Consider the following 19,379-nt stretch of genomic DNA (forward strand, 5'->3'; position numbering starts at 1 on the left):
CCCCCCACCCACCCACCAGCCCATCCCTTGAAACCTGGGCCATGCAGGGGATTGGGGCCCTGAGTGTTGGGGTAAATGCAGGTTTCCAGGTGGAGGTCATTAGTGAGAGTGTGTTCAGTGAAAATGCTATATAACCTGTATAATGCTGAATGATGTTTACAGGCAGTTGCGGTTTTCCTGCCCAGCCCACCAGCACCGGGTCATGAAGTTATGTTGCCCAGCCCTCTGCCAGGGGACAGTAGGAAGGGAGATGTGTTGTGCACCCCACTGCCACTGGACCACTTCTATGCATAGCTGGTTCTCCTGTCTAGCCCACTGCCACTGGATTCTTTCCCCTCTGTCACCACTGGACTGTGAGCTCCTAATACAACCCCATGTCTCATTTACTGGCTCTACAGTCTCTTCTTGGCCTCTTGAACCTGATACCTTCTTTACTGAGGTTAGTAGGAGTTGGGGTAAAATATGGTTATGGAGTTTTATCTAGATAATTTTTATCTAATATACACAGATCAACTTTTTAGAGAAAAGTTTGTAAAGTACTATTGGCAAAACAACCCATTTTGGGGGGATGGGGAAAGGAAGGTAAACATTTTCAGGTGAAAATAGCTTAGAGAAACTCACAACAAAAGAAATTAGAGTAAGTTTGAAGTTCTAACATAGTTTAACCTATTTTTCTCTTTAAATGTATCAGTCTATTCACATTACTTTAGCTTACTTTTGTTAAGGATCTATTATATATTCCATGTGATGAGGATACGAGAATGAATAAGACAATATATACCACTATGTACCCACAAAAATTTAAAGTAAGAAAAGTATTTAAAAAAACAATGCCACCGGGGGGCATGGTGGCTCTTACCTGTAATCCTAGCACTTTGGGAGGCCAAGGTGGGCGGATCATGAGGTCAGGAGTTCAAGACCATCCTGGCCATGGTGAAATCCCGTCTCTACCAAAAATGTAAAAATTAGCCAGATGTGGTGGCACATGCCTGTAGTCCCAGCTACTCAGGAGGCTGAAGCCAGAGAATTGCTTGAACCCGGGAGACGAAGGTTGCAGTGAGCCAAAATGGCACCATTGCACTCCAGCCTAGGTGACAGAGTGAGACACTGTCTTGAAAAAATAAAAAATTTAAAAAATTAAATAATAAACGAACAAGTTAGATATTGTGCCTTTCTGTAGAGTGTTTATGGTCTAGAGGGGAAAACATCAATGAGCATTTTCAGCCTTCATCCCATCTCTTAAAGCATTTATATGTTGACTCTTCCTTGGAGCTGGAAATTCTTTCTAGGCTTCCAATTAACCACCACTCTTTTTTTCTGTGTGTTTCTCAGGCAACTCCTTCTTATTCTTCTTCATAGTTCCCTCCTCTACTGTCCAGTCCCCTAAATATTAGTGTTCTTGAGGGCTCTGTGTCAGGCTCTTTTTTTTCTCATTTTACCTTCTCCCAGTTGTCACTTAATTACAAGGTGATTTCCCGATGTATTCATCCATTTTTACACTGCTATAAAGAACTACCTGAGACTGGGTAATTTATAAAGAAAAGAGGTTTAATTGATTCACAATTCATCTTTATAGAAATAATTTAACTTCCCGGCCAGGTACAGTGGCTCACATCTGTAATCCCAGCATTTTGGGAGGCCAAGGGGGGTGGATCGCTTGAGTTCAGGAGTTCGAGACCAACCTAGGCAACATGGCAAAACATCATCTATACAAAAAATTAGCTGGGCGTGGTGGTGCACATCTTTAGTCCCAGCTGCTTGGGAGGCTTGAGGCACAAGAATCACTTAAACCCAGGAGGCAGAGATGAGCCAAGATCGCACCACTACACTCCAGCCTGGGTGACAGAGTGAGACTCTGTCTCCAAAAAAAAAAAAAAAAAAAAAAAAAAGTCCCTAATTGTATAAGGTTCTAGCCCCACAAAAGCCGATCCACTCCGTGACCAGTCCAAGAGGAAAGACCTAAAGATAATGGCATGGGTAGTTTGCCAACCATTCATATGGATTAAAGTGAAGCTCAAAGTTGACAAATCCCACCAATATTGTCAGAGTTTACAGCTAGTCTTTCAATTCCCCACTGCTAATGGAGAACAGATAATGTAGGGATACCAGGCTTTAAGTAAATGGAAGCATGGAAGACATAGGCCAGACAATTAGAAAATAGGATCTAAGAGAAAATGTCAAGAGAACTTAGAAAAGAAAAGGCACTATGGGCATACATCAAGAATAAGATGCCATAAAAATTATATAGGACAAAAAAATTCTTAGAAATTAATAGCATCGGAGCAGAAATGAAAAACTCAAGATTGGAAAATAAAGTAGAGAAAATTTCCCAGAAGCAAATCAAAAGACAAAGACTATGTAAGACTATGTAAAGCAAAAGACTATGTAAAACAGGAAAGAAAAAAATTAAAATTAGCTGATTAGTCCAAGATATCCAATATCTGAATAATAGGAATTTCTGAAAGAGAAAAAGAAGAAATCATCATCATAACATTTCCTAGATCTAAAAAAATGAATTTCCAAGACTGAAAGTATTTGCTCAGTGACCATATTATTGGAATAAAATAGATCCATGTAAGGGCACATTCGAGTGAAATTTCAAGACAGTGGGGAAAAAGAGAAGATTCTCCAAGCTAAAGAGGAAAGAAAAACAAACCATATAGAAAAACTCATAGTCAAATAGCCTTAGACTTCTCAACAACTCTGGACTCTAGAACACAATAAATATTTTCTTTCAAAATTCTGGGTAAAAAATGTTTACAATTTATAAGTCTGTACACAGCCAAACTGTCAAGTAAGTATAAGTATATAATAAACACATTTTCAGATAAGTCTCAAAAAATTTACCTCCTAAGTATCTTTTTCTCAGCTACCTGATGCTGTGCTCCATCAAATTGAAATGAGATTAATCCATTAAAGAGGAAAGTGTGGGATGCAGAAAACAAGAGATCCAACATAGGTGAGATGTAGATGAAGACTCCCAGGGTGTAATAGAAATTTCAGTATGAAAACTATACATTAGGTATAGAGGTCAACCATTCCAGATTGGAGCACTTTGAGGACTATCATCATTTCTGCCTTCTTTAATTCTACTGGGTTTTTATCTTAATGAAGCTACTTGAGGATGTACTCCACGAAAACAAAGGAGAAAACCAAGAGGAAGAGATGAGAACCAGAAAACCAGAAATCAAACTTAGGACAAAACTGAGGAAATTTTGTAAGATGGAAGCAAAAGGAAGTCTCAGGATGACAGCTGTGCAGAAGGCCTAGAAAGCAACCAGTGCTAACAGAAGGGAATGAAGATATCGGGAGGTAAGTGAGCAAGAAAACAATTAGAACTGGCAGGCTACCTAATCGGGCAGGTCTGGCAGGAAAACTACAATGAAAGGCATTGGGCGAGTGTGGCAAAACTGAGCAAATGACAAACACAAAGAAAATTAAGCACTTTAGTAAACAAGGCAATTATAAGTTCAAGAAAACCAAAAATTTGGAAAAGCAGGGTAATCAGAGTGTACCACAGTGACTGTGAATAGTAATTACATGGGCATAATCAAATAAACACTGAATATTGTGTATTTCATAAAACATTGAGATATGTATATTTCGGAAGGGTTGGGAGGAAGGGGAACAGACGACAATCCAAGAGTGATTGGTCTTCATCTACCCCAATGGAAGACAATAGTTAATGTCAAAAGTTGATTTATAGTCATTATGGAAAAACAGTATGGCAGTTTCTCAAAAAACTAAAAATAGAACTACCGTATAACCCAGCAACCCCACTACTGGGTATTTATCCAAAAGGAAGGAAATTAGTATATTGAAGAGATATCTGCACCCTCATGTTCATTGCAGCTCTATTCACAATAGTCAAGACACAGAACCAACTTAAATGTACATCAACATATGAATGGATAAGGAAAATGTGATATATATACACCATCAAATACTGTTCATCCATAAAAAAAAAAAAAAATGAAATCCTGTCACCTGAAGCAACACGACTGAGCCTGGAGGACATTATGTTAAGTGAAATAAATCAGGTACAGAAAGATAAATACCACATGCTGCCACTCATATGTGGGAGCTAAAAATTGAGCTCATAGAAGTAGATAGTAGAATAAAGATTATTAGAGACTGAGAAGAGGAGAGAGAGGAGGTAGGGGAGAGGCTGGTTAACAGATACAAAAGTACTATACAGCTATATAGGAGGAATAAATTCCAGTGTTTTGCAGCACTGGGGGGTGAATACGGTTACCACAAATTTAGTGCATATTTTCAATAATCTAGAAGAGAGGATTTTGAATGGGCACAACACAAAGAAATGATAAATATTCAAGGTGCTAGATATGCTAACTTTCCTGATCTGATCATTGCTCATTATACACATGTATCAAAATATCACTATGTATCCTGTGAATGTATATAATAGTGTCAACTAAAAATAAAATTTAAAAAGTTAATTAATAAAAATATAGCAACGCTGGGCTCATGGCTCACATCTGTAATCCTAGCACTTTGTGAAGCCAAGTCCGGGGAACTGAACTAGCTGCTTTTTCATGGAGCACCATTTTGTTTTAAAGAATGACTGACAGGCAGATATTAATATTCAGACATGAGTATTTGGCAGTCATTTTCTTGAAAATGAATGAAGTGAGCCTGTCTTGACCTTCAGGAAAGCAACTGAAGTGTTTGTGCCAGTGTAAAATTAGAGCTTTCAAGAGGAAAATTAGAGATTTGGAAGAAATTGTGTCCGTCACCATGAACTTGACCATGATAATTCAAGATTTTTATGATGAGATTGGAGGTGAAGTAAGCTAATGTGACTTTTGTTGTTGTCTGATGTTGTCAGCATTTGACTATCTGCATAGCTAAATGAACCATCTGCCAAAGAACCAAGGCATGAAGTTATAAGATCATGTGTAAATACAAGAACCAGTCAAATGCAAGACAGACCAATGATTTCTAATATAACAGTTTGAAAAGTTTACTGATATGGTCACAGATTCCACACTGCAGCTGACCTTTTGAGAAATTACCAGTAACTATGTTTTAGTATAGAAGCAAAACAGAATAGTCACAGCTATCTAAAAAGGCTCATGAAATACTCCTCACTTTTCCGACTATGTATCTATAAGACTGGATTTTTTTCTTATGTTTAAACAAAAAGAACATATTGCAACAGATTGAGTTCAGAAACAGATATGAGAATCCACACCTATCTATTCTATCTGTTCTATCCACGTCTATGTATTCTATCAAGCCAAACATTAAGCAGATTTGTAAAATATTAAATAATGCCACTCTTCTTATAATTTAAAAAAATTTAGTTATTTTTTATAAAAATATGTTGTCTATGTTAACCTATAATGGACTTACTGTTGTTATTTTAAAATCAATTTAGAAATATTTTTAAATTTTCTGTATTTTTCTTTCCAGTAAAGGATGTATCAATAGTTACCCCAGATAAACAAAAGCTCTTCAGTGTCTTCTATAATTTTTAAGAGTATGAAGAGGTTCTAGACCAAAAAGTGAGTTTGCAAACCACTAACTTAAGCCTTCTGACTGCCCTTGTGGACGATGGCTACAAATATTCAGAATGTGACTTTAGGATACTAAGAGCTGCCACCTGAAGATTTTTTAATAGAGGAGAAAAGCAGATTTAGGATTTTCAGATCCTTTTTTCTTTTATTTAAAAAAAATTAAACTAGAGATGAAGTCTCACTATATTGCCCAGGCTGGTCTCGAACTCCTGAGCTCAATTGATCCACCTTACCTCAGCCTCCCAAGGCTGGGATTACAGGCATGAGCCACCATGCCTGGCCTCAAAATTCTTAATATCGTAGGTGTTTTAGTCCATTCAGGATGCTATAAAAAATTACCATAAGCCAAGCATCTTATAAACAGCAGAAATTTATTTCTCAAGGTTCTGGAGACTGGGAAGTCCAAAATCAAGGTGTCAGTAGATTTGGAGTCTGATGAGGATCTACTTTCCAGTTCACAGATGGCATCTTCTTGCCGTGTCCTCACATAGTTGAAGGGGTGAGGAGGCTTTTATATAAGGGCGCTAATCCCATTCATGACGGCTCCACTCTCATGATATAATCACCTTCCAAAGACTCCACCTCCTAGTATCGCCACCTTGGGGTTAGGATTTTAATTTGAATTTGGGAGGGACAAAACATTCAGACCATAGCACTGAGTCAAACAATTCTCCATTAACTTCCATTTAGATTATTGGCTAAATAGTGTTTGCTGAACAAGAAGCTCCTTGTCTGAATCTCAGTTTCTTCACCTGTAAAAGGGAAATAAGATTTCTTTCTTAATCAAGCTTTAATGTTCTTACTGTAATGAAAGCAGAAAGCAATCATGCCTTGAAATATTTCTACCACAATTTATTCATCTCTAGTCTCTTGCAGTATTTCTTGTCTGCTGATATGGGTAATTATCTCTTCTAGTCAAATTAAATGTGTGGTTTTATTTTTAATTACTCCAGGGTATTAGAAGAATTAATTAGCAAGTGTTGGCCAACTACCTTGAAGATGAAAAGTACTATGTAATTATCCCCATGGGAAAAATGCTTTTCAAGCACTTGGCTGAATTCACTACTTAGGTTTATGGGATTAAACGTTAACCTTAAGGACTTCTGGTGTGAATGCGGTAACATAGATTCAGCATCTTTCTTCTTTTTTAAATGCTACAAAACCAACAAAAATGGTAAACTTATCTTCAGCAAATTTAGGAGCAGGTATAATCCACAGCCTTCAAAATGTGAATCAGGGCCACTAAGAGCAGCTAAGATTAGACAGAAGCCATATAGGAGAAGCTGGCAAAGAGCTATGAGGTTCAAGCAGCAGCAGAATCCGGAAAGCATCAGTAAACACGATTCCTAAAGTGAGGGACTCATCATGTAGTGCGAATGTGTGGTTTCTTGTCAATGGATTTTGGTGAGCAGACCTGGTGGCACCGAAGTCTTCCTAAACCTGGTTTATTTCAGAGAAGCAAAAGATACTGGCTACACAATTTAAAAGGAGGGGCCATCTGCATTGTTTTGCTAGGGCTACCATAACAAAAGACCACAAACCGGGTGGATTAAACAACATATGTATTGTCTTGTAGTTCCTGATCAAAGTGTCTGCCAGGTTAGTTTCTTTTGAGGGCTTCGAGGAAGGTCTGTTCCTTTCTATTGTGTAGCTTCTGGTAGTTTGCTGGCAATCTTTGGCATTTCTTAAATTGCAGAAGCATCTCTGCCTTCATCTTCACATAGTGTTCTCCATGTATGTGTGTGTCTGTACCCAAATTAACCCCTTTTATAAAGACACTAGTCCTATTGGATTAGGATCTATCCTAATTACCACACCTTAATTTAGATAATTACATCTTCAACAATCCTATTTCCAAATTAGGTCCCATTCTGAGGTACTAGAGGTTAGTACTTCAAGAGCAATAGGACACATTTCAACTCATAACACAATCTATTCAGGAAGGACTCTGGATATATTGGAGCAAATAATCTTTGCTACCATAGCAGAAGTGGAAGCCTTTGGACAGCAAAACTTGAAGGACTACCTTCAGCCTCCCCCACAAAGCTCAGTCACTATGTTTTAAAGTAACCTGAAGTCATTCTGTTCTGTGTGGTTATGTCATCAACTGGATACACGGTGACATTTGTTTGACTTTTTCTTCAGCTTTTTAGGACAGATTATTTCATTTTGATGTATTTATTTTTTGTAATTAGGTAAAACTTTACTATGTTTCCAAAGTCAAATCTATAAAACAAAATACAGTTAACCCTTGAACTACACAGGTTTGAACTGCGTAAGTCAACTTATATGCAGATTTTCTTCTGCCTCTGCAAACCCCTGAGACAGCAAGACCAACTTCTCATCTTTTTCCTCCCCAGCCTACTCAAGATGAAGATGGCAAACATAAAGACCTTTATGATGATCCACTTTCACTTGATGAATAGTACATATATTTTCTCTTTATAATTTTTTTTTTTTTTTTTTTTTTGAGATAGGGTCTCACTTTGTCAGCCAGGCTGGAGTGCGGTGGTGCAATCCCAGCTCACTGCAGTCTCGAACTCACAGATTCAAGCAATCTTCTCACCTCAGGCCCTCAAGTAGCTGGAACTGCAGGCGCATGCCACCACACCCAGCTAATTTGTGTATTTTTTGGAGGGAAGTGGTTTCACCGTGTTGCCCAGGCTGATCTCAAACTTCTGAGCTTCAGCAATCTACATACCTCGGCCTATGATTTTTTTAATACATTTTGTTTTCTCTAGCTTACTTTATTGTAAGAATGCAATATATAATACATATACAAAGTCTGTGTTCATCAACTGCTTATGTTACCAGTAAGGCTCCCAGTCAACAGTAGATTATTAGTAGTTACTTACTGGGGGAATCAAATGTTATGTGCAGATTTTGACAGCTGTGGGAGCAGTTGTCCTATCCCCTGAGTTGTTCAGTGGTCAATCACACATTCAAAGATATCCCGTTTTTGTCTCTGTCCCCTCTACACTGTTTTCTCCTTCTCCTATAGACATTTTTTAAATTAAAAAGAACTTTAAGCCAGGTGCAGTGGTTCACACATATAATCCCAGTATTGATGCCAAGGCAGGAGGATTGCTTGAGCCCAGGAGTTTGACACCAACCTGGGCAACATAGCAAAACTCCGTCTCTATGAAAACAAAATAAATTAACTGGGTATAGGGGTGCACGCTGAGCCCAGGGGGTCAAGGATGCAATGAGCCATGATCATGCTGGTGCACTCTAGCCTGGGCAACAAAGCAAAACCCTGTCTCGAAAAAGAAAATACAAAAGAACTCGAAGAATTTGTGTTCTTATGTTCATATTACTCCTGTTTCTTGGATAAATAGTTGCATATAAATGTTGCATACTCAAATTTTATCCACCTTGCTTTCTTTAGTTAATATGTTCCAGAGATCGCCCCACAGTAGTAAATATTAGCTCATTCCTTTGTATTGCTGCATAGCAGTCCCTTGTGTGAATGCACCATAGTTGATTCAAACAGTCTCTTATTGATGGATTTTGTTTGTTGCCAGATTTTTGCTATTACAAATAACGCTACGTGAGTATTATTGCATATGTATTTTCATCAGTATGTCTTTGGATTCCCTCTTCTCTATTGTCACCAAGTGCTGAAAAATGTGACATACCTTCAGCTGCCTCTGTTCCCACCACCATTAGATCTTTGGTTTCTTTCATCCCTAGTGTCCCTGTTCTGCTCAACCTGGATTCTATTCCCAGCAATTCTCTTTAGTGTGGGCCTTTGTCTTGGAAGGGATTTGGGGTTGGTTCCTTTGAGAGTTCACAGGGCTCAGGTTGCCCCAGCACTCTCCAACCTTATCCACCATACTTATCTGCATGTACCCACAGATCGGAGCTCACAAAGCTCCTTCCAATTTGGGCTGCTGTTCTAGGGGTGACCTGCTGAACTTCCTGTGAGTATCTGTTGATGAGTTTGGGCTCTTCAACTGGCAGGGCAATGAGCAGTCTCTAGACTTTCCTCTGCTTCCCCTGCAAAGTAACCGATATTGCCCAGGTCTTGTTGATCTCAGTGACAGGCCCACTTGCTTGTATTTCGGGGTCCACAGGAATATTTTGTGCCTAGTTTTGTTGATTACATCATCAATGGGTTCTTTGGCTTTCCTCATAACTTCACTCTAAATTAGAAAAATGCCAATTAAAGCTCAATCAAAAATATATAGGAAATCTTTGTATATTCTTACATATTTTGTCACTTTTAAACTGTGCTAACCTACCCTATATTAGCCTGACAGACTCCATCTTGCTGTTAGTCAGACAGACTCCATCTTAAACTCTGCCTCACCCATCCTGCCATTTCTCCCTTGGGTGCATACCTGGATCATGCTACTGTGCTGGGTCATACTGTGCTTAGAACTAGAGAGGCATATAACCATTGTAACCATATCCTGCTTGGCAAGCCCACTTGCTATTGTGAATACCCCCTTGACTGATTATATGGCAAGTACCGAATACACCTCTTGGTAAACAGCAATTATGGGAACTGCTTGTGTATACCCTCCTTAGTAATCAACAACCATGGGAACCTCCTGCCTCCTAGTTACCAGCCTCCTTATCTAACTTGCTTGTTCTGCTTCTATACATTCTGCTTCAGCTAGGCTCCCCCTCCCCTCTGTTAAGCAAGATATAAAAAGTAATCAAGCCCCTTCTTTAGAGCTGAGAGATTTTTTGAGCATAAGCTGACTCTCAGTTGCCGGCAGTAAAGCACTCTCAATTAGAACTCAGAGGGTGGTACTTCCCTTCCAACTTGCTTGGGTACAACAAAATTACATCAAAATTTAAAATTACTAATAAAAATTAAATTTCAAGCCATTTTTGATTTCGCAGTGTGGCAAAACTCCAGAAGTTTGATACATAGGCTCTTGACAAGGCTGTGCAAAACAATCACTCACATGTATGGCTAGTAAGATCACAGACTGGCGCAACTTCTGTGGAAGGCAATTTTGTAAAATAGAACCAATTTTAAATGTACTCACACCTCTGGACCCAGCAATACAAATTCCAGGAATTTATCCTATGGATGTACTTGCATCTATGTCAGATGGTGAGATGATATATGAACACTGTCACTCACTGCCGCAGTGTTACTAATAGGAAAAGTGTGGAGGCAATTCACATGTCCATCAATAGGGACTGGTTTAATAAATTATTTCACGTCATTTTCACGGAAAGAATGAAGAAGCTCTCTGTATAAGCAGAAACAGAAAGATCCCTAAGATGATATTATTTAAAAAGATACAGAACTATGTATACATTTCCTTTTGTAAAAGCAAATGAGGTAATAAAATATAAATTCATATTTATATAGATTTGCTATTTTAGTCAGGGTTCTCTAGAAGGACAGAACTAATAGGATAAATGTAAAGCGGGGTTTATTAAGGAGTATTGACTCACACGATCACAAGGTAAGGTCCCAGAATAGGCTATCTACAAGCTGAAGAGCAAAGAAGCCAGTCCAAGTCCCAAAGCTGAAGAACTTGGAGTCTAATGTTCTGGGGCAGGAAGCATCCAGCGTGGGAGAAAGATGTAGGCTGGAAGACTAAACTAGTCTAGTTTTTTCACGGGCTTCTGCCTGCTTTTATTCTGGCCATTCTGGCAGCTGATTAGATGGTGCCTACCCAGATTGAGGGTGGATCTGCCTTTCCCAGTCCACTGACTCAAATGCTAATGTCCTTCTCAAATGCAACACCTTCACAGACACACCCAGGATCAATACTTTGTGTCCTTCAGTCCCATCAATTTGACACTCAGTATTAACCATAACATTTTCATAAATATAGTCTGGAAAGAACATAAAAAACAGCTAGTTACCTGGAAGGAGATGGAACATAGGAGGCAGAGCATCTGAGAGTCAAGGGTGGGAAGGAAACTTTCCACGGACAACCTTTTACTGTGTTATGATTGTTGAGCCATGTAAAAAATTACCTAATAAAAAATGTAAAAACCTAAAGCTTCTTTCTTTTCTTTCTTTTTCTTTCTCTCTCTCTCTTCTTTTTTAGATGGAGTCTTTCTCCATTGCCCAGGCTGGAGAGCAGTCGCAGGAGCATAGCTCGCTGCAGCCTCAATCTCTCAGCCTCAAGTGATCCTCCCTCTTCAGCCTTCCAAGTAGCTGGGACTACAGGTGCATCCCAGCATGACCAGCTGAGTTTTTCCGTTTTCTGTAGACATGGCTTCTTGCCTGGTCTCAAGCTAGGGCTCAAGTAGTCCTCCCACCTTGGCCTCCCAAAGTGTTGGGATTACAGGCATGAGTCACCACACCCAGCCAACACAAAACATTTGGAAGCTTAAAAGGACTATAAAGGAGTACAGTTTTTTTTCCTCAACTTTTAAGTTCCTGGGTACATGTGCAGGATGTGCAGGTTTGTTACATGGGTCAATGTGTGCCATGGTGGCTTGCTGCACAGATCAATCCATCACCTAGGTATCAAGCCCATCATCTGTTAGCTCTTCTTCCTGATGCTCTCCCTCCCCCCATGTGCCCCCTCCCCCGGACAGGCCCCAGTGTGTGTTGTTGCCTCCCTGTGTCCATGTGGTGTCAGTGCTCAGCTCCCACTTTAAGTGAGAACATGCGGTGTTTGGTTTTCTGTTCTTGTGTTAATTTGCTGAGGACAATGGCTTCCAGCTTCATCCATGTCCCTGCAAAGGACATGGTCTCGTTAAAAAGAGTATATTTTAATCAAAGTATTTATTAGCATTGGATTCTAGACTTTCCTGGAAAGAAGGGCAAACTAAAACAAAGTTTTAGACTCCAAGAAATGTGTGTAATTTGGCTGTTTCTAAGTTAATACAAGAAGTAAATGTAACTTTATAAAAGCTCAGTGCGACAAAACTTGCATAGGGAAAGTGGAGTCAGATACTTCTGAGCTGTAACAACCAGTGCCATTTCATGAAGTTGGATGTGGACTCCGGGAAACTATCTAGGGAAGCTAGACTAATGTTTTCGTCCATGTGGGTTTCTATAGCGGAATACAATAGACCAGGAGACTAATAAACAACAGACCTTTATTTCCCATAGTTTCCTCTGGAAAGGCATCAGGGGAGGCACTTGGGTAGGTTGGCACTTTCCTTTTGCCCTCCACATCACAGGATTGATTGGAACAATGGGAAATGACAAGCGGCATCAACAAGCAGGGCAAAGAGCTAGCCCAGTCAACCTGTGACGGGCCCCATCCAAGGGGCGCAGGGGACAGAGACCTGAAGACTGGCTGGCTGAGGTGCAGCGATGCTATGGAACAGCCCACGGAACATGGTGTGAACAGGAAGCATGGCCAGGTCAGTGGGCCTCCCCCGTGATGCTCTTTTACCCAGCCCTTCACCAAGCCTCTCCCTGGGTCTCTTGCTCTCTGCCATCGGCTAGAAAACTCAGCCAGTGACTGCCACCTGAGAAAGGAAGAGGAGGGATGTAGGCATAAAGCAGTCACCTGCCCTGCCCTGCCCAGCCCAGCCCACTGGGATCTGCTCTTCCTCTGAGCTCCCCAGCCTGGGCCGTGGTGGTGCACAACTCCAGAGGACTGGGCAATGCACCATTCACATTCCCTGTGCAAGCACACAGTCCACGCCTGCTGCTGAGCAAGAGCATACCCCGGCTGGTTTTGTTCAGTATCTGGTATAAGTTTGTCATACTACCTTGGCTAGACCGCACTCCTGGAGGGATGGGACATGTCTCTAAATCTTATATACCAAACCACCTAATACTAGCCCAGCTTGATCAATATTTGCTGATGGATAGGCAATCCAGAAATTGAGTCATCTGCCCTGAATTGCAGAAAACTGGACCGTTTAAGCTCACGAGAACATGTATTCTAGAGAGCTCTGCAAACCTGCTTCTGCCCAGCTTTGGCATCTGGGGTTAGCATTAGCCATTTAGAAATGTGACCTTTTATGATGCAGGGTGTCTCCCAGCAGTGGCATGATGTGACTAGGGCAGCTTTCTGCCTCTGCTTCTGGCGTCAGTTTCTTCCTCCCTAAAAGGATTCAGTAATGAGTGGGGATTTCATGAGCCACAGGCAGAACCGACACACTCTGCAGATCCCGGAGCGGGGTTTGGATTAATCACAGTCATCACCACTGTTTATGCAGCTTCGCAGCTGGCCAAGGCTCAGATTTCTCCCACAGGCCCTTGATATTTCTCCGTGTGATTTTTTTGAAGCATGAGGCCTCAAACCCATACTTAAATACTTCTCCTCTAAGGTAAGTTTTGGCAGAGCTAGATGATACTTCACTGAGCCTCCCAAGCCTGCCTGCCTTCCATCTGGCCACTAATACTCAGTAAGAACACTTTAAACACTTTCAGGGAAGCATTTTCTAAGTGCTGGGCTGCCCTGCCAGAATCAACTGGAAATGAATATTACCAAAAAAAAAAAAAAAAAAAGAAAAGAAAGAAAGAAAAAGAAAGAAGAAAAAAAAAAGAAAAACATTGAAATGAGAAACAGAAATAGAGGATGATATGGTTTGGCTGTGACCCCATCCAAATCTCATCTTGAATTCCCATATGTTGTGGGAGGAAATGACTAGAAATCCTAGTCCTCTGTATTAGTTTTTCATGCTGCTGATAAAGACATATACCCAAGACTGGGCAATTTACAAAAGAGAGTTTGTGCAGGGAAACTGGCATAGCTAATTGATACTTCAGCGAGGTGGGAGGTAATTGAATCATGGGGGTGGGTCTTTCCCATGCTGTTCTCCTGATAGTAAGTCTCATGAGAGCTGATGGTTTTATAAAAGGGAGTTTCCCTGCACATGCTCGCTTCTCTTGTCTGCTGCCACGTGAGACTGCCTTTTACCTTCCGCCACGATTGTGAGGTCTCCCCAGCCAGGTGGAACTGTAAGTTGATTAAACCTCTCTCTTTTGTAAATTGCTCACTCTCAGATATTTCTTTATCAGCAACATGAAAACAAACTAATACAGAGGACTAGGATTTTTAGTCATTAGCTTATGGGATGGCCATAAACAGATTATTTCTTCTGTGCTCCTGTTGCCATTTGTAAAATACAGGAGAGGAACAAGAGGAGAGTGTCCCTACCCCACCGTCCACAGGACACCTGTCCTGAGCCATATGTGCCTCTGAGGGTAAGAACTGAGGAGGGTGGGATGGGGGAAGCCCGTACAGAGCCTCCAGCTTTTTCCTGGCTGAGGCTGAGGTGTCACCTTTGTACACAGGTCAGAGGTAGTTAGGTTTTTCAGTGTAGAAACTCAGCTTGGAATTGTTCTCACGGCACAGTCTCCAAGTCCTCTAGTTCCTAAACTAATCATCCAGATTAATGAATTGGTCATTTGATTCCAAGAACACTTTGTGAAGAAGACACGAACTCAAAATGCCTGGGGTTGAGAAAGGCAGCTTTGACTGTCTCTAGCTTGTTAGGAGGGCAGGAGGGCTGGGCAGGCAGAGGGCATGGAGCACTTTCCCAGGAGGTGTGGGCCTGAGTTCAGTTCCAGTTCCACCCTCAACTCACAGAGTGAGCTTGAGGCAGTCCTTCCGCCCCTTAGGGCTTCAGTCTCCCCATCTGTGCAATGCAGGGGTAGACTAGGGAAGCCCCAGGCTCACTTCCAGGTCTGAGGTTTGCGAATTTTCTCCATTAGGCTGTTTTCTTTCCTTCCTCACCCGCTTAGTGTTCTGATTTTTTTCCCCAGTCTTGCAGATAGGAGACCAAGATTCTTTTTCTAGTTGGTCTTGGCTATTTCTTTGATCCAGGCCATAGGTTTTCAATGGACAATGCGAGAGTTTGACTAGGAGTGTCTACAGGTTCACCCAGCTCTTGGGCTCTGGGCTTCCTGAAATTCCATGGTGTAAAGGTGTACAGCCGGGTGGTGCCTGATGATCTGGGCTGGGGGTCCTCCCTTCACCCCTTCATCATAGGGGACTTATCTTTACCCCTTCACTGTGAGTGACTTACCTCTCAGGTGCCCCAGGCGCTGCCTCACCTACTGATCCACCAGATTTCTCAAGAGGACCCTCGGAAATGGTTTAGGCAGAGGCTCACAGGCAGAATCTGTTGTGATGGCTTTTTAAAGTATCACCCTGATTGAGTAGCAGTCTCCATTTATTCAATTAAACAGTAATCTAAGTATTGCTGTGAAGGTATTTTGTAGACAGGATTAAAGTCTGTAATCAGTTGATTCAAGTAAAATGGATTATTCTAGATTATCTGGGGCATAGAATTTCTTCTTCCCTTCAGAAGAAACTGTACCTGTAATAGCAGCTTCAGCCTATTACATCCACCCTCACCATTCAATTAAATAGCTACTGCTGAACATCTAAAACAAGACAAATAGCCAAGCATAACCAAGGATTTGTTTGGATCTCAGACTTGCATAGCCAGCCCCCACAACTGTGGAAGCCAATTCCTTGCAAGAATCTCTCAGTGCATGGCCGGGCGCGGTGGCTCAGCCTGTAATCCCAGCACTTTGGGAGGCCGAGGCAGGTGGATCACGAGGTCGAGAGATCGAGACCATCCTGGTCAACATGGTGAAACCCCGTCTCTACTAAAAATACAAAAAATTAGCTGGGCATGGTGGCATGTGCCTGTAATCCCAGCTACTCAGGAGGCTGAGGCAGGAGAATTGCCTGAACCCAGGAGGCGGAGGTTGCAGTGAGCCGAGATCGTGCCATTGCACTCCAGCCTGGGGTAACAAGAGTGAAACTCCGTCTCAAAAAAAAAAAAAAAAAAAAAAAATCTCTCAGTGCATACCTCCTACTACTGGTTCTGTTCCTCTGGTTGAACCCTGACTAATATACTGTTCGATTAGACATAGTGGGCAAGATGCATCTCTGGTCTGATCCCTAGGCTCCGTATTATTTCTGAAAAATGTGAAACACATCCTCCTAGTTCTCTAGTCCAGGCCGTCATGATCTTGACCATATGTCTCAAATATTTCCTAACTGGGCAGAATACATTTGCCCCTACTATCCCTGCCACATTCAGGGCAAGATCAAATGAGGGTTCTGAGATCTTTTGCCTTTGGTGGGTTTTTAATACCTTGGGATTCATTGTACACTAAGTTTTTGGTAGGATCTTCTAAATATGTATTACTGAGAGTGAAAAATCCCACTACCTTCACCATTCAATTTAATAGCTACTGCTGAATATATAAAATCAAGACAAATAGCAAAGCTTAACCAAGTGTGTGAGTCCCCAGGGAGCTTAAAGATACAGTGTGTGTGTGCAACAGCAACCCTGCAAAACAGGAGAGTGGATAGAGTCCTGGGCTGAGAAGGGGATCTCAGCAAGTGAAATCAAAGAACCCAGAGTACTTGGCCTTTTTGATTTCAAGATCTCAGCTTTTAAGCATCTCTCCCTTCATCCTAAGAATACAGATTTGCCAAACACCTGGACTATAATTCTTAAAAATAATAAATAATGCAGTTTCCATTGCAATTTGTCCCTGCTGGGTGCACAGATGATGGGCAGGGTATGTTAACCTCTGGTGTTTAGCTCATAAATGGGGAATACAGTCCTCTGAAGTCTAAGAGAAGCATAACAAGCCCAGGAAACCCTTCTGCCAGGGGTTGGAGACTAGGTGTGGGCTTGCTGGGGAAGGAGGGAGTCCCAGATACCAAGAACAATGGATGTCAGTGAAAACTACATAGAAGATGTCAAAGTTTGCCTGAGTCTTCTGCTTCCGGACAATCCCAGGCCACTGAGTTTGGGGCTTGCTGAATTACAGAGAGCATGAGAATCTGGAGGAAACCCCGGCCTCTCTGGCATGCAGCCATGGAAGAGGGCCGGGCCAGCTGCTGTTGGGGAACCAGCTCAGCCCTTGCCTGCAGCGGGTAGCCTTCCTCCCTTCCCTTGGTGCATCCATTTTCTTCTGGCCTCTGACCTGTGCTGACAGTAAAGGCTTCATAAAGCAGCTTTCTGTTGCTCACCCCAGCACCCGGCCCTGGACCTGGGCAGCTGCCAAGGGCCTGTCTGGGCCTGGCCGGTGGATATCTGCTCAGACTGCCAAGTGGTAAGGAATGCCCAGCCTCTTCGCTGGCATCTTGTCGAGCACTGTAGTACTGACTCATCTTTCTCCTCTACAGCTTAAGGCCAGGCAAGAAGCACTCAGTTCAGAGCAGGGAAGAACATGGACCCCTTGGACATCCTCAGGCCTCTTGCAGAGTGAGCTCCTTCTCTGGAGACTTTGCAGCAGGTTCTTGCTTTGCCTGCTCTACCCGTCATGGTAACCACAGCCTGGTGTGTCTGCAAAACTGCTAGTTCAGCGTGATGCAGCTCGGCTGGCCTTGGGGTGTGGTGGGCCATGAAACTGAAGAGCAGTGTGGGAGTCGGGGATACATTCACAATTTAAATTTGCAACTAGGGAGATACTTTGGAAAAATATCAATGTGCTTTCCTCTTTTGATTTTCTGAGTATCCTACATTCTCTCTAGTCTGCCTAAGGCATTTATTTACATGGGGAAATAAAAATTGTTCTAAAATAACTACCAAACCAACAAAAACATTATTATTTACCTTTTGACATTCAAAATAAAAGTTTTGTAGTTTTTCGATATATAATTGAAATATGGTAAACTGCATATATTGAAAGTGTATAATCTGATGAGTTTCAACATATGAGAAATTGTCATTACAATTAAGATAATGAACATACCCTCACCTCCAAAACTTTCCTGGCTCTCACTCAGTTCCCAGGCAAGCATTGATTTGCTCTCTGTTACAACAGATTAATTTGCATTTTCTATAATTTTATTTAGGTGGAACCATGCAGTGTTTTATCTGGTTTCTTTCATTCTGCATAATTATTGTGAGACTCATTTTTCTTGCTGCAGGAATCGATAGTTCCCCCTTTTTTATTGCCGTGTGAAATTCCATTGTATGATACAGTGCAGTTTGTTTATTTAGCAGTTGATGGTCATTTGGTTGTTTCCAGTTTTTGGCTACTACACATAAAGCTGCTATGAACGTTTGTGTGCATGTCTTTGTGTGGACATACACTTTCATTTCTCTTGGGAAAATACCTAGGAGTGGAATGTTAGAGTCATCTCGTAGATGTATTTTGATTGCTTTAAGAAATCAGTTGTTTCACAAAGCAGTTGCACCATTTTATACTCTCACCAACAGGGTGAGTTCCAGTTGCTCCTTATCTTCACCAACACTTAATATGGCCAGTCTTTATCATTTTAACCATTCTAGTAGGTACATATAAGGTGATACGGTTTGGATCTATGTCCCTGCCGAAAACTCATGTTGAATTGTAGAGTTGGAAGTGGGGCCTAGTAGGAAGGGATTGGATCATGGGACTGGTTTCCAGTGGTTTAGCACCATCCCCTTGGTGTTGTCTTGTGATAGAGTTCTCATGAAGTCTGTTTGTTTAAAAGTGTGTAGCACCTCCCCATGCTTCCTCCTGCTCCAGCCATGTAAGACACGCCTGCTTCTCTTTCACCTTCCGCCATGATTGTAAGTTTCCTGAGGCCTCTGCAGAAGCAGATGCTGCTATACTTCCCATAAAGCCTACAAAATTGTAAGCCAATTAAAGATATTTTCATTATAAATTACTTAATCTCAGGCATTTCTGTATAGTACTGTGAGAATGGACTAATACATAAGGATAGTTTCTTTTGATTGTTATTTGTACTTTCCTTATGACTAATGACACTAAGAATTGTAGCAAGACCAGGCTACCCAAGCTAGCCTGGCTATTGCTTGAGGAGAAGATCTTCTAAATTCCTTTGTACTCAAGCAAAATACCACAGTGGTTAAAGTATGAGCTTGGCGTGTGTATGATGACATATATATATTCATTGCAGTGTTATTTGTAATAGCAGAAAGATGAAAAAACCTGTGTCCATTAATGGACTGTCAGATAGACTA

Source organism: Saimiri boliviensis, chromosome 1 (assembly GCF_048565385.1).
Source record: "Saimiri boliviensis isolate mSaiBol1 chromosome 1, mSaiBol1.pri, whole genome shotgun sequence".
Lineage (NCBI taxonomy): Eukaryota > Metazoa > Chordata > Mammalia > Primates > Cebidae > Saimiri > Saimiri boliviensis.